Source organism: Jaculus jaculus, chromosome 1 (genome assembly GCF_020740685.1).
Source record: "Jaculus jaculus isolate mJacJac1 chromosome 1, mJacJac1.mat.Y.cur, whole genome shotgun sequence".
Classification (NCBI taxonomy): domain Eukaryota; kingdom Metazoa; phylum Chordata; class Mammalia; order Rodentia; family Dipodidae; genus Jaculus; species Jaculus jaculus.
The window spans coordinates 102,537,173-102,552,463 of NC_059102.1; positions in this window are offsets into that span (position 1 = coordinate 102,537,173).

Here is a 15,291-nt window from a genome sequence, read left to right on the forward strand (position 1 = left end):
CTTAAGGAAGAAGCCTGCCACAAAAAGCCACGTGCTTTATAAGATACTCAGCAAACTGCCTTTAAGCACTTTTCTTCATGTTCATACCCATATATTAATGCTACTCTCGTTTTTGGATTAGAGAAGCTTCTCTTTTTCAGATGTTGGTGACTTTTAGGATGACTCAAAAGGCACTATAGTGCTGAGAAGCGATGGAGGAGAGTTCAGTACTGAAACATCTCTATCACACTCTCCCAAGTCTCAAGGTCCATTGTGGAAGAGGTGGTGGAAAGAATGTAAGAGCCAAAGGAAGGGGAGGACTCCTTACAGTGCACTCTCCCAGACCCAAAATGGCCTTGATATCCATGACCTCACCTTGCCTGACACTACCTACACAAGGCCATCATAATAAGAGGAAAATATGATGACATCAAAATAAAAGACTGATTGAGAGAATGGTTATAATGGAGAGTGGAGTTTCAAAGGGGAAAGTGGGGGGAGGGAGGGAATTACCATGGGTTATTGTCTACAATTGATGGACGCTGTCAATATAAAATATTTATTTAAACATTGAAGATTTAAATACAAAAATGTTGCAAGGAATAGTGAATCCCTATATACTTTTTTTCCAAGGCTGGTTGAGCCCTGCCCCACTATCCTGACCAGATCCTCTCACCTTGTAAAGTGTGAATTGCCCTTTCTGTACAAAAGATGATTTTGTCTACTTGTAAGTGAATGTAACATACTGTCAGTTTTCCTTGTTTGAATATAGAATTGTAACACTACACGGTGTGTACATTTCCAGAACCTAGTGTATATTTCCAATGAACTTTTTTGCAGGCACACTTGTAACCATATGTGTATAATTAATGCTTGTGCTCTTATGCTGTGCAACTATGTTTTGTAACCCTTGCGGAGATTGTCTCTAAACAATGTGATCTTTTTGTTTGTTTTGTTTGTTTTTAGGTAGAGTCTCACTCTCGTTCAGGCTGACCTAGAATTCACTCTGTAGTCTCAGGGTGGCCTCAAACTCATGGCAATACTCCTACCTCTGCCTCCCGAGTGCTGGGATTAAAGGCATGTGCCACCATGCCAGGCTAAATGTGTGATCTTTATTTTGAAAAATGCAGGGAAAAAAATTTTAACTGGCCTCGAATTCATGTCAATCCTCCTACCTCTGCCTCCCAAGTGCTGGGATTAAAGGCATGCGCCACCATGCCCGGCTAGGTTTTTAAAAATAATTTGTGGGCTGGCAGAGATGGCTTAGCAGTTAAGGCACTTGTCTGCAAAACCTAAGGACATAAGTTCAACTCACGAGAACCAGATGTACATGGTGGCACATGTGTCTGGAGTTCATTTGCAGTGGCTAGGCCCTAGTGTACCCATTCTCTCTCTCCCTCCCTCTCTCTCTCTCTCTTTCTAATGAATAAAAAATATTTTAAAACCATTTATAAGCAGAGAGAGAAGAGAGACAGAATGGGCACACCAGGGCCTCTAGCTGCTGCAATGAACTTCAAATACATGTGCCACCTTATGTCTAGCTTTACTTGGGTACTGAGGAATGAAACATGGGACCTTTGGCCAACCCCTTAACCATTTTTCCAGCCCAGGAGGTACGTACCTCCACTCCAGACTGTTTTGTCAGGACAAAATGGAGTCACCAATGGCGACAGACACAAGGAAGTGGGTCATCCATATTCCTCAAGAAACCACCCAGCCATTATCCCTTCCTTGCCTAACAGTACCCCAGGTCTAGGCTTCCTGCCCCCTTGTGGTCACTGTTCTGGTGTCACACCCTGGCTTAGATCTCCCCTAAAGAAAACTTGTTTTTTTAACTTTTTCCTTCCTCACCATCTCCCAACTGAAGAACCCTATATACCACACTATCTGGAATTCAAGTTGGCTGTACTTGGCTCTTGAAAGTCAGTCCTGGCAGCTTGTGTTTTTCCTGAATAAAAGCTTCCATATTTGCCTCAGAGTGGTCTCCATGGGCTTGGCCACGCCCAAACCTTATACAGCCCAGGTAGGGTCTCCCTCTAGCCCGAGCTGACCGGGAATTCAAAAAGTGGTCTCAGGCTGGCCTTGAACTCATGTGATTCTCCCACCTCTGCTTCCTGAGTGCTGGGATTAAAGCCGTGTACCACCACACCTGACCAGGTTTTTGTTTTGTTTTTTTGTTTATTGTTTTTTTCTTTCTCTTACTCTCTAGCCCAAGTGGACCTGGAACTCACTCTGTAGTCCCAGACTGGCCTCAAACATACAGCAATCCTATCTCTGCCTCCCAAGTGCTGATATTAAAGGTGTGTGCCACTACCTTGGGTTTTGCCCATATACTTTTCATCTTCACTTCGTGCCATTCTTTTGCCAACTTACTTTTGCCTTTATGTATTTACATATTTTATAAAGCCATTTAAAGCCCAGTATAGTGGTTCACACCAGTAATACAGGAGCTCAGAAGACTTAAGTAGAAGGATTCCTGGGTGGTTGACAGAGTAAGAACTTGTCTCAAAAAAAAAAAAAAAATCATGTGGCTTAGCAGTTAAGCGCTTGCCTGTGAAGCCTAAGGACCCCGGTTCGAGGCTCGATTCCCCAGGACCCACATTAGCCAGATGAGCAAGGGGGCGCATGCATCTGAAGTTCGTTTTGCAGTGGCTGGAGGCCCTGGCACACCCATATTCTCCTCCCCCTCTCTCCCTCCCCTCCCTCTTTCTCTCTGTTGCTGTCAAATAAATAAAAATAAATCATGCTGGGTGTGGTGATGCATACCTTTACTCCCAGCACTAAGGAGGCAGAGGTAGGAAGATCACCATGAGTTCAAAGCCACCCTGAGACTACATAGTGAATTCCAGGTCAGCCTGAGCTAGAGTGAGACCCTACCTTGAAAAAACAAAAATAAGCCAGACTAGAAAGAGAGTTTAGTGGTGAAGGAGTTCATTTGCAGTGGCTGGGGGCCCTGGTGCTCCCATTCTCTCTATCCGATCCCCTCAAATAAATAAATAAGCTTTATTTATTTATTGGCAACTTCTATACTTACAGACAACAAACCATGATAATTCCCTCCCCTCCCAAATATTTTTTAAAAATTAAAAAACAGTCAAGACTTGGCAACTGGGCTTAGTGATAGTTTCTCTGCAATCAAGAGGCCCTGTGAAATAACAGTAGACACCTAAGCAAAGTCAAGAGCTGGACATGGTGGTGCACGTCTTTAATCCCAGCACTCAAGAGGCAGAGGTAGGAGGATCATGAGTTCGAGGCCACCCTGAGACTACAATTCTAGGTCAGCCTGGGCTAGAGTGAGACCCTACCTCGAAAAACCAAAAAAAGCAAAGTCAAGCCCTGGCCTTGATGTCTACGATAGGAAGTCGAGTAAGACTTAACTGTAACCCAGAACCTGATGAAGGTTCTTGTCTTTCCATTTCACAGCTGCGTTCCCTTTATCTAGTCATGTGTAGCCTCCCAAACTCATAAAATTATTCATGTCTCTTCCAGCCTTCCTTTCCTTACTACTCCCTTTAGAACTGTATCCCTCCCTAACTTTTTCCTTTGCCTGTGTATGTGTGTACATACTTGTAGAGATCAGAGTCAATGTTGGGTTTCTTCTGCAATCACTCTTCACTTTGTTAATTGAGACAGGGTCTCTTGCTTAATCTGGAGCTCACTAATTTGGTGAATTTAGTCAGCAAGTCCCAGGGGTCCTCCTGCCTCTGCCTCATGTTCACTGAGATTACAGGCATTTGCTGCCATATTTGGTTGTGTGTGTGTATGTGTGTGTGTGTTGGAGATGGAGGGTATTGCTACATTGTCTAAAATGATCTTAAACTCATGAACTTCTGTCTCAACTTCCAATGATCTGGAACTACCAGCATACACCACTACCTCTGGCACTTCTTCTTCTTTTTTTTTTTTCTTTTGGTTTTCAGAGGTAGGGTCTCACTCCAGCTCAGGCTGACCTGGAATTCACTGTCATCTCAGGGTGGCCTCAAACTCACAGTGATCCTCCTACCTCTGCCTCCCAAGTGCTGGGATAAAGGCATGCGTCACCCCATGCCTGGCCTCTGACACTTAAAAAAAAAAAAAAAAAACAACTTTTATTTACTTATTTGAGAGAGGGAAAGAATGAGCGCTCTAGGGCCTTCAGCCACTGCAAATGAACTCCAGATGCATTCACCACCTTGTGCCTCTGGCTTACATGGGTCCTGGGGAATGAAACCTGGGTCCTTTCGCTTTGCAGCCAAGCACCAAGCACCTTAAATGCTAAGCTATCTTTCCAGCCCTTCTTTTGGTTTTTCAAGATAGGGTCTCACTGTTGCTTGGAAATCACTGTGTAGTTGCAGATTGGCCACGAACCCACAGTGATCCTTCTATCTCTGCCTCCCAAGTGCTGGGAATAAAGGTATGCGCTACCACACCAAGCTACGTCAGACTTTTTTTTGCCTTAAAAAAATTTGCTGGGCATGGTGGCACACACCTTTAATCCCAGCACTCAGGAAGCAGAAGCAGGAGGATCGCCGTGAGTTTCAGGCCATCCTGAGAATACAGAGTAAATTCCAGGTCAGCCTGGGCTAGAGTGAGACCCAACCTTGAAATACCCCCCCCCAAAAAACAAAGAGCCTGGCATGGTGATGCATGCCTTTAATCCCAGCACTTGGGAGGCAGAGGTAGGAGGATCACTGTGAGTTCAAGGCCACCATGAGATTATATAGTAAATTCCAGGTCAGCCTGAGCTAAAACGAAACCCTACCTCAAAAAAAAAAAAAAAAAAAAAAAGCCAGGCACATACCTTTAATCTCAGCACTCTGGAGGCAGAAGTAGGAGGATCACTGTGAATTTGAGGCCACCCTGAGAATACATACTGTATTCCAGGTCACCCTGGGCTAGAGCAAGACTCTACCCCCCCAAAAAAAATTTTTTTTTGAGGTAGGGTCTCCTTCTAGCCCAGGCTGACCTGAAATTCATTTCATAGTCTCAGGTTGGCCTCGAACTCATAGCAATCCTACCTTCGCCTCCCAAGTGCTGGGATTAAAGGTGTGCACCACCACACCCGGCTCAAAAAAAATTTTTTTGAGAGAGGAAAAGAAGCAGAGCACTGGAGAGATGGCTTAGCGATCAAAGTACTTGCCTGAAACCCAAAGGACCTAGGTGCCATTCCCCAGGACCCACATAAGCCAGATGCACAAAGTGGTGGATGTGTCTGGAGTTCCTTTGCAAAGGCTGAAGGCCCTGGCATGCCCATATTTCTCTTTCTTTCTTTTTTTTCTCAATTTTTATTAACATTTTCCATGATTATAAAAAGTATCCATGGTAATACCCCACACTTTCCCTTTGAAATTCCATTCTCTATCATATCCCCTCCCCATCTCAATCAGTCTCTCTTTTATTTTGGTGTCTTGGTCTTTTCCTCCTCTTATGATGGTCTTGTGTAGGTAGTGTCAAGCACTATGAGATCATGGATATCAAGGCCATTTTATGTCTGGAGGGAACACATTGTAAGGAGTCCTACCCTTCCTTTGGCTCTTACATTCTTTCCACCACCTCTTCCGTATTAGACCCTGAGCCTTGGAAGGTGTGATCGAGATGTTACTCAGTACTCCAGTCACTTCTTTCCAGCACTATGATACCTTCTGAGTCATCCCAAAGTCACTGTCATCTGAAAAGAGAAGATTCTCTACCCAAAGTGAGAGCAGCGTTAATGTAAGGGTATAAATATTAAGAGAAGTGCTTACTGGGCAGTTTAATAAGCATAGTATATGCATGTTTCCAGACATCAGCAGATGTTACACCCCTAGGGCTCATGACTACCCCTGTTTTATGTTTTCAGTATCAGGGATGTTTTTCCCCCCATGGAGTGGGCCTCCAGTCCAATTGTAGGGCAGTTGGTTTCCACCATGACAGACATGCCACTATTGCACCCATTGGCTCATTTGGCTTGGCTGGCTAATTATAAGGCTTGCAGGGTCCACTGTTGAGTATCTTCACTGGTGGTATCTTTCTCCCATTGAACTACATATAGAATGACTTCTTCCAGCTTTCTGTCAGCTGGTCTACATGGAGGAGGTTATCAGCTTAGTTCAGCAGGATTTCTCAGTGGCCTTTCAGCCCAAGTATGTGGAGTCTTCAGCAATAGGGTCTTACCATCTATTCCTGGTGGGAAACCAAGGACCTCGGCAATGGCCTATAATGTTTTGGGGGCATCAGGGACCACCCTGGCCAACAACTCACTGAAAGTATCCCATCCCTGGAACTGAAAATTTTCTAACAATAATCTATGGCTCCTGAGTGTTCCATTGTCTGAAACCAGAGGATTCCATGTGATTTATTTGCATCCTCTTAGATTTTGATTAGCCCTCCCTCCACCTGTCCTTTACTCAATCTCTTCCCCTGACCTCACTTTGGGCCTTTTCAACACCCCCCCCCCCCCCCGCTTATTTCTCTCTTTCCCTCTAGCTCAGGCTGATCTGGGATTCACTATGTAGTCTCAGGGTGGCCTCAAAATCTTGGCAATCCTCCTACTTCTGCCTCCTGAGTGCTGGGATTAAAAGCGTGTGTCGGGGGAGGGGGTAGGTCACGGATGAGCCTAATAATGGTACCAAACTGCCTGTATTTGCTGAATAGAAAACTAATTAAAAAAAATTTTTTTAAAGCGTGCATCACCACACGCAGCTCAAAGATAAATTAAAAAAAAAAAAATGCCAGGCTGTGGCAGAGGAGGGAAAGGTAGAAGGATTGCCAAGAGCTCCCGTTCGAGGCCACCCTGAGACTACATAGAGAATTCCAGGTCAGGTCAGCCTGGACTATAGAGCACTGCCTCAAAAAAAAAAAAAAAAAAAAAGTGGGCTGGAGAGATGGCTTAGTGGTTAAGGTGTTTGCCTGCAAAGCCAAAGGACCTAGGTTTTATTTCCCAGGACCTATGTAAACCAAGTGCACAAGGTGACACATGGTCTGGAGTTCATTTGCAGTGGCTAGAGGCTCTGGTGTGCCTATTTTATCTGCCTCTCTCTTTCTCTCAAACAAGTAAATTAATTTAAAAAAAGAAAAGAAAAAGGCAGAGAGAGAATGGGTGTGCCAGGGCCTCTAGCCTCTGCAAATGAAAACAAACTCTAGTCACATTTGCCACCTTGTACATTTGGCCTAGGTAGGTACTGGGGCATGAAATCTGGGTCCTTAGGCTTCACAGACAAGCATCTTAGCCACTAAGCTATCCAGCCCATTTTTGTCTTTTTTTTTTTTTTCTTTCTACAATGCTGGGAGTCGAACCCAGGTTCTGAAGCATGCTAGGCAGGCACTCTACCACACTGAGCTACATCCCTAGTTCTGCTTTTTGTTTGTTTGGTTTCAGACAAGGTCACAGGATAGCCTCAAACTGGATAAGTAAATGAGTATGACCTGGAACTGGGATTCTCCTGCTTCCCTCTCCTCCTAAGTGTTGAGATTATGGCATATGTCACTATCCTGAAAATTATTCCTTCTGCTTCTCTTTCCTTTTTTTTTTTTTTTTTTTTTTTTTTGTTTGTTTGCTGTTGTTCTCAAGGTAGGGTCTTGGACTCAGTGATCCTATCTCAGCCTCCTGAGTGCTGGGATTAAAGTGGTGCACCACAAGGCCCAGCTCTGGCAAATATTTGTTTTACTTATTAATATATTACTGGCATTTAGTAAGGGAGTGTCACAGAGGAAGCCCTCAGTATGTATTTGTTGAAAGAGAGAGAGAATAAGGAGAAAGGGAGGTGGGAGGATGGGAGGCAAGAAGAGAACGAGGGGTTGGGGTGATGGCTCAGCTGTTAAAGGTGTTTGTTTGCAAAGTCTGCAGGCCTGGGTTCAATTCCCCAGCTGCCCACATAAAGCCAGAAAGAAAAAAAGAAGAAGAATGAATGACTTTCCTAAGAGCACCTGGCTATGGGAAGGAAGTAAACAACTGTAATTCATCGTGGGTGGTGCTCTGAACACACTGTTATGGGCATATTAGTCTAGGAACATTACAGGGTGGTGATTAAGAGCAGGCATACTGAAGTGGGGTGGTTGAAGCCAGGTGTGATGGGTGGCAGGAGAATCTTGATTCTGGGGACAACCTGTACCACATGCCAAGATCCCAATCTTACAAAACCAAAGCCAAAACAACAAAACCCAACACAAAACAAAAACATGAAATAGGATGGTTCAGGTTAAAACCAGCTTCTGCCATTTCCAAACTCTGAGCTTGGGTAATTTTCTTAACATCTTTAAGCCTTACTTACTCAGTAAAATGGATAATCTTTTCTTTTTAAGTTATTTGTTTATTTTTTGTGGTTTTTGAAGGTAAGGTCTCACTCTAGCCCAGGCTGATCTGGAATTCACTATGTAGTCTCAGAGTGGCCTTGAACTCATAACTCATGGTTATCCTCCTACCTCTGCCTTCTTAGTGCAGGGATTAAAGGTGTACACCACCATGCCTAACATTAGGTTATTTATTTATTTATGAGAGAGAGAATGGACACACCAGGGCAAATGAACTCCAGATGCATGTACTGCTGGTTTCACATGGAAACTGGGAGATTGAATCCAGGCCAGCAATGTTTTCAAGCATCTTTAATTGGCTTTGAACTCATGGCAGTCCTGCTACCTCAACCTCTCGAGTGCTGGTATTCAAGATATGAGCCATTATAAAAATACCTGGCATAAAATGGATTTAAAATTTTTTTTTAAATTGAAGCCAGGCATGGTGGTGCATGCCTTTAATTCCAGCACTCGGAAGGCAGAGGTAGGAAGATCGCCATGAGTTCGAGGCCACCCTGAGACTACATAATGAATGCCAAGTCATCCTGGGCTAATGTGAGACCCTATCTTGAAAAACAAAACAAAACAAAACAAAATTTAAATTATTTTATTTGATAGAGAGAATGGCTTTGCCAAGACCTCTACCCACTGCAAACATACTATGTGACACTCCCTTACTAAATGTAAGCGCCAGCTTGTGCATCTATCTGGCTTATGTGGGGGTCCTGGGGAATTGGACTCGTGTCCTTAGGCTTTGCAGGCAAGTGGCTTAACCACTGAGCCAACTCTTCAGCCCTTAAAATTGACTTTATAATAAGTACCACATCATGGGGTTTTGTGAGAATTAAATAATATGCACATAAAGAGCCTACCACAAGAGAATACTGTGACTCCTAATGGCAGTGTCCAAGTCTTTCTTTTACATATGTTAACATACTAAATAAAATATATTGATCTCTTGGGGCTAGAGAGGTGGCTCAAGGCCATCCTGAGACTACATAGTGAATTCCAGGTCAGCCTGGGCTAGAGTAAGACTCCACCTTGAAGCAAAAAGAAAAAAATATATATCTTAAAAAGACTCAAAAAAAAAAAAGAAAAAAAGAAAAGAAAAGAAAAGAAAAGAAAAACAAAAAGACTCATGGTGATCCAGGTGTGATGGCACACAACTTTAGTCCTAGCACTCAGGAGGCAGATGTAGGAGGATTGCCATGAGTTCAAAAGACAGCCTGAGACTACATAATGAATTCCAGGTTAGCCTGAGCTAGAACAAAACCCTATCTCAAAAAAAAAAAACAAAAAAACAAAAAACAGGCATGGTGGCACATGCCTTTAATCCCAGCACTTGAGAGGCAGAGGTAGGAGGATCTCCGTGAGTTCGAGGCCATCCTGAGACTACATAGTGAATTCCAGGTCGGCCTGGGCACGAGTGAGACCCTACCACGAAAAACCAAAAAAAAAAAAAAAAAAAAAAGAAAGCCAGGTGTGGTGGCATATGCCTTTAATCCCAGCACCTGGGAGGCAGAGGTAGAAGGATCACAAGCCATCCTGAGACTACATAGGGAATTCATGGTGGCTCACACCTGTAATCCAAACACTCTGAAACTTGAGGTTTATCATGAGTTCAAGACCATCCTGGTGTCCACAAAGTGAGTCCAGATCAGCCTAGGCTAGCGTGAGACAGTGCCTCAAAGCCTTGTGTGTGTGTTGATGGGGATTGCTGGGAGTAGAATCCATAGCATCCAGAGTCAGGCATATGCTACACAAAACCTTGATCACCTTATAGGTTAAACACTCCTGATTATCTTTTTCTCTTGGAGGAGAAAAAAAGTTACTGGACTTTATAGAGTGTCCTGGTTGGCAAATACCAGGTGATGTTTTGGACCTGTGGCTTCAATCGAAGGTATGGAGTCTGGTTTTTTTATTTTTTTACCACTAGAGGGCACTCACTCATCCCTCAAGTCAACCTCTGCATTATGAAACAATACAGAAAGCTGTAGCAAGTTGTTTCTGCCAGTCCTTTTATATGTGTGTGTGCTACTAATTGAATCTTTTTAAACTTTTTGTTGTTGTTGTTGTTTGTTTTTCGAGATAGGGTCTCACTCTAGCCCAGGCTGACCTGGAATTCACTACAGAGTCTCAGGATGGCCTTGAACTCACAGCGATCCTCCTACCTCTGCTTCCCGAGTTCTGGAATTAAAGGTGTGCGCCACCACCCCCATCTGTGGTGCATATCTTTAATCTTAGCATTTGGGAGGCAGAGGTATAAGGATCACCATGAGTTCGAGCTTGGCCTAAGAGTACATAGTGTTGTCCAGATCAGCCTGGGACAGAGTGAAACCCTGCCTCAAAACACACACACACACACACACACACACACACACACACACACACAAAGTTGTTTTTGGTCTCTTTATTTTTGTGTGCATGTGGATTGTGTGTATGGTGTATACGTGTGTGTGCAGATGTGTGTGTCCCATGTGCTGTGTTCAGAGGCAAGGGGCACTGTGTATCCTCCACTTATTGCTTTTTCACTTTATTTCCTTGAGAAGAGTCTCTCATTGAACTTGGAGCTGCCACTGTCCCTGACATATTTTTTTAATTAATTCACTCGAAAGAGAGAGTCAGATATATAGAGAGAGTGAGAGCCAGTGTGGTGGTACAGACCTTTAATCCCAGCACTCTAGAGACAGAGGTAGGAAGATTATTGTGAGTTCAAGGCCACCTTAAGACTACATAATGAATTCCAGGTCAGCTTGGACTAGAGTGAGACTCTACCTCGAAAAACCAAAAGGAAAAGAAAAAAATGATCTCTTAAAAAGACTGATGGTGGGCTGGAGGGATGGCTTAGTGGTTAAGGCGTTTGCCTGCAAAGCCAAAGGACTCAGATTTGATTCCCTAGGACCCACATTAGCCAGATGCACAAGGGGGCACACGTGTCTGGAGTTCATTTGCATTCATTCTCTCCCTCTCCCTCTCTGTCAAAGAAAGAAAGAAACAAAGAAAGAAACAAAGAAAGACAGACTCATGGTACCAGGCGAGGTGGTGCATGCCTTTAACCCCAGCACTTGGGAGGTAGAGGTAGGAGGATCACCATGAATTCTACATAGTGAATTCCAGGTCAGCCTGGGCTAGTGTGAGACCCTACCTTGAAAAACCGATAAATAAATAAATAAATAATAAAATTTTAAATATTAAAAAAATGGCTCATGGGCTGGAGAGATGGCTTAGCGGTTAAGTGCTTGCTTGTGAAGCCTAAGGACCCCGGTTCGAGGCTTGATTCCCCAGGACCCTCTTTAGCCAGATGCACAAGGGGGCACACGCATCTGGAATTCGTCTGCAGTGGCTGGAGGCTCTGGCGCACCCATTCTCTCCCTCTCTCTCTCTCTCTCTCTCTGCCTCTTTCTCTGTCGCTCTCAAATAAGTAAATAAAAATAAACCAAAAAAAAAAAAAAAAAAAGACTCATGGTGGGCCTGGAGAGATGCCTCAGCAGTTAAGGCACTTGCCTGCGAAGCCCAAGGATACAGGTTTAATTCCTCAGAACCCACATAAGCCAGATGCACATGGTAGTGCATGAGTCTGGAGTTCATTTGCAGTGGCTAGAAGTCCTGGCTCCCCCATATTCTCTCTCTCTGATAAATAAATAAAGTAAAATATTTTAAAAAAGAAAAAGTAGCCAGCTGTGGTGATGCATGCCTTTAATCCCAGCACTTGGGAGTACATAGTGAATTCCAGATCAGCCTGAACTAGAGACCCTACCTCAAAAAAACAAAACAAGACAAAGAAAAATAACAAGTACATGCACTTGTGTGTGTGTATGTGAGAGAGACAGACAGACAGAAAATGGTGTGTCAAGGCCTCCAGCCATTACAAACTCCAGATACATGGGCTGCCTCGTGCATCTGGCTTTATATGGGTACTGGCTTAACAGGCAAGCATCTTAACCAGTAAGCCATCTCTCCAGCTCTTGTTTGTTTGTTTGTTTGTTTGTTTGAGGTAGGGTCTCACTCTGGTCCAGGCTGACCTGGAATTAACTATGTAGTCTCAGGTGGCCTTGAATTCTAGGTGATTCTCCTGTGTCTGCCTCCCAAGTGCTGGGATTAAAGGCGTGCACCACCATGCCAGGTTTTGCTTTAGTTTTTTTTTTATTTATTATTTTTTGTTTATTTTATTTATTTGAGAGCAACAGACAGAGAAAGAGAAAGAGGCAGAGAGAGAGAGAATGGGCACGCCAGGGCTTCCAGCCACTGCAAACGAACTCCAGACGCGTGCGCCCCCTTGTGCATCTGGGTAACGTGGGTCCTGGGGAATCAAGCCTCGAACCAGGGTCTTTAGGTTTCACAGGCAAGCACTTAACCGGTAAGCCATCTCTCCAGCCCTGCTTTAGTTTTTTTTTTTTTTTTTAAGTTGGAGTCTCACTCTAGTCCAGGACTCATTCTGTAGCCTAAGATGGACTTAAACCCATGACGATCCTCCTACCTCAGCCTCCTGAGTGCTGGGATATTTTAAAAAAATTTGGGGGGGGGGTGCTGGAGAGATGGCTTAGCAGTTAAGCGCTTGCCTTTGATGCCTAAGGACCCCAGTTCGAGGCACGATCCTCAGGACCCACGTTAGCCAGATGCACAAGGGGGCGTATGCATCTGGAGTTCATTTGCAGTGGCTGGAAGCCCTGGCACGCCCATTCTCTCTCTCTCTCTCTGTCTCTCTCTCTCTCTCTCTCTGCCTCTTTCTCTGTCTGTTGCTGTCAAATAAATAAATGAAAATAAAAACAAAAAAAAAATTAAAAAAAAATTTTTTTTTTTTGGTTTTCCTTTTCCAAGGTAGGGTCTTGCTATAGCCCTGTGCTGACGGGAATTCACTATGTAGTTTCAGGGTGGCCTCAAACTTACAGTGAACCTCCTACCTCTACCTCTGGCCTCCCAAGTGCTGGGATCATTTATTTATTTATTTGAGAGCAAAAGACACAGAGAAAATGGCAGAGAGACAGAGAGAGAGAAAGAGAGAGAGAGAGAGAGAGGGAGGGAGAAAGAGAGAAAGAGATTGGGTGCGCCAGGACCTCCAGCCACTGCAAATGAACTCCAGATGCATGCGACCCTTGTGCATCTGGCTAACGTGGGTCCTGGGAACTGAGACTCAAACCAGGGTCGTTAGGCTTCACAGGCAAGCGCTCAACTGCTAAGCCATCTCTCCAGCCCCTGCTTTTTGTTTTTTAATTTTTTGGTGGGGGGTTCAAGGTAAGGTCTCACTCTAGCCCAGGCTGACCTGGAATTCACTCTGTAGTCTCAGGGTGGCCTTGAACTCATAGCAATCCTCCTACCTCTTACCCCCCACCCCGAAGTGCTGGGATTAAAGGTCTGTGCCACCACACTGGGCTTGTCTTTTAATTTTTGAGACAGACTTGTTCAAGTGCCCAGGCTTACCTGTCTCAGCTTCCCCAGTGGCTGTCAGTCTTTCTTTTGACTTAATATGTGACAAAAATTGGACTAGCTGATATAGGATTATGTATTTAGTAGTATTGAGCACCTACTATGTGCCAGACAGTCTATCCATGGAGGTGGAGGGTGGGGTTCAATGTGTTATTTTGTGATAATGATTATATTGGCTGTGAGTCAGACTCTGTCGCTCTTTCTCTGTGTGTTTGAGAGACTCTTGCTATGAAGCTCTGGCTGGTTTGGTAATAGCTTTTTTTTTTTTTTTTTTTTTGACGTAGGGTCTCACTGTAGCCCAGGCTGACCTAGAATTCACTCTGTAGTCTCAGGGTGGCCTCGAACTCTTGGCGATCTTCCTACCTCTGCCTCCTGAGTGCTGGGTTTAAAGGCATGCTGCACCATGCCTTGCTACTTATATAGTTTTGAACTCAAGGCAATCCTCTGCCTCATCCTCCCAAGTGTTAGGATTAGATTGTTTCCAAACCTGGCCATCGTGAGTCTTTGTCAATCCTTGGACCAAGGATCACTGTGAGTTCGAGGCCAGCCTGAACTATATAGTGAATTCTAGGTCAGCCTGGGCTAGAGTGAGACCCTATCTCAAAAACCAAAAATAGCCAGTGTGGTGGTGCATGCCTTTAATCCTAGCACTAGGGAAGCAGAGGTAGGAGGATCACTATGAGTTCAAGGCCACCCTGAGACTACAGAATGAATTTCTGGTCAGCCTGAACTACAGTGAGACCCTACCTCGAAAAACCAAAAAGAAGAAAAAAAATAAGACAAAGGTAACAAATGTTGGACTGGAGAGATGGCTTAGTGGTTAAGCACTTGCCTGCAAAGCCTAAGACCCTAGGTTTGATTTCCTAGTACCCATATAAGCCAGGTGTACAAGATGGCTCATGTATCTGGTCATTTGCAGTGGTTAGAGGCCCTGGCATACTCATTCTCGCTCCTGCGCTCTAATAAATAAATAAAATACTTTAAAAAGATAAATACTTAAGTGGCTACTTTGTATCAGATAAAGTGCTTAGTGCTTGAGATACAGAATTGAATAAGCAACAGTTGCAAGTACTAAAAGATAATGTCTTTACTGGCCAGGATAAGACCTGTGGAATTGCAATTCCACCAAGAATGAAGAGACTTGAGTACATAGCTTATGATGACATTAAAGTTTTCAGCTTAGGGTCATGCTCATAGTAGATACTTGGTATGAGTTTGTGTTTTGTTCTGCACCCAGGAACCAGCTTTCAATAGGTTAGTCTAGGGATCTTCCATCCTGTAGTTCAGGGTGGGGCTATGATGACTTTGTGTGGGTGAAATGCTTTGAAGGTGACTTTTCTACCTATTTGTCCACTCACAGCCTTGCTATTAAAGGTGTCAACATCTTCTCCCAGGTTTCTAGGTCAGCAATCTTCTCGTCCTTAAATTGAATGGTCAAGGAAGGAAGCTAGAACTAGGTATACATCATCATTTTGAGAGGAGGGAATGCTTTAATTAGAATTTTTGTTTTGATTTTTGTTTTTCGAGGTAGGATTTCACTCTAGCCCAGTAACCCAGGCTGACCTGGAATTCACTATGTAGTCTAAGGGTAGCCTTGAACTCGCAGTGATCCTCCTACCTTTGCCTCCTGAGTGCTGGGAT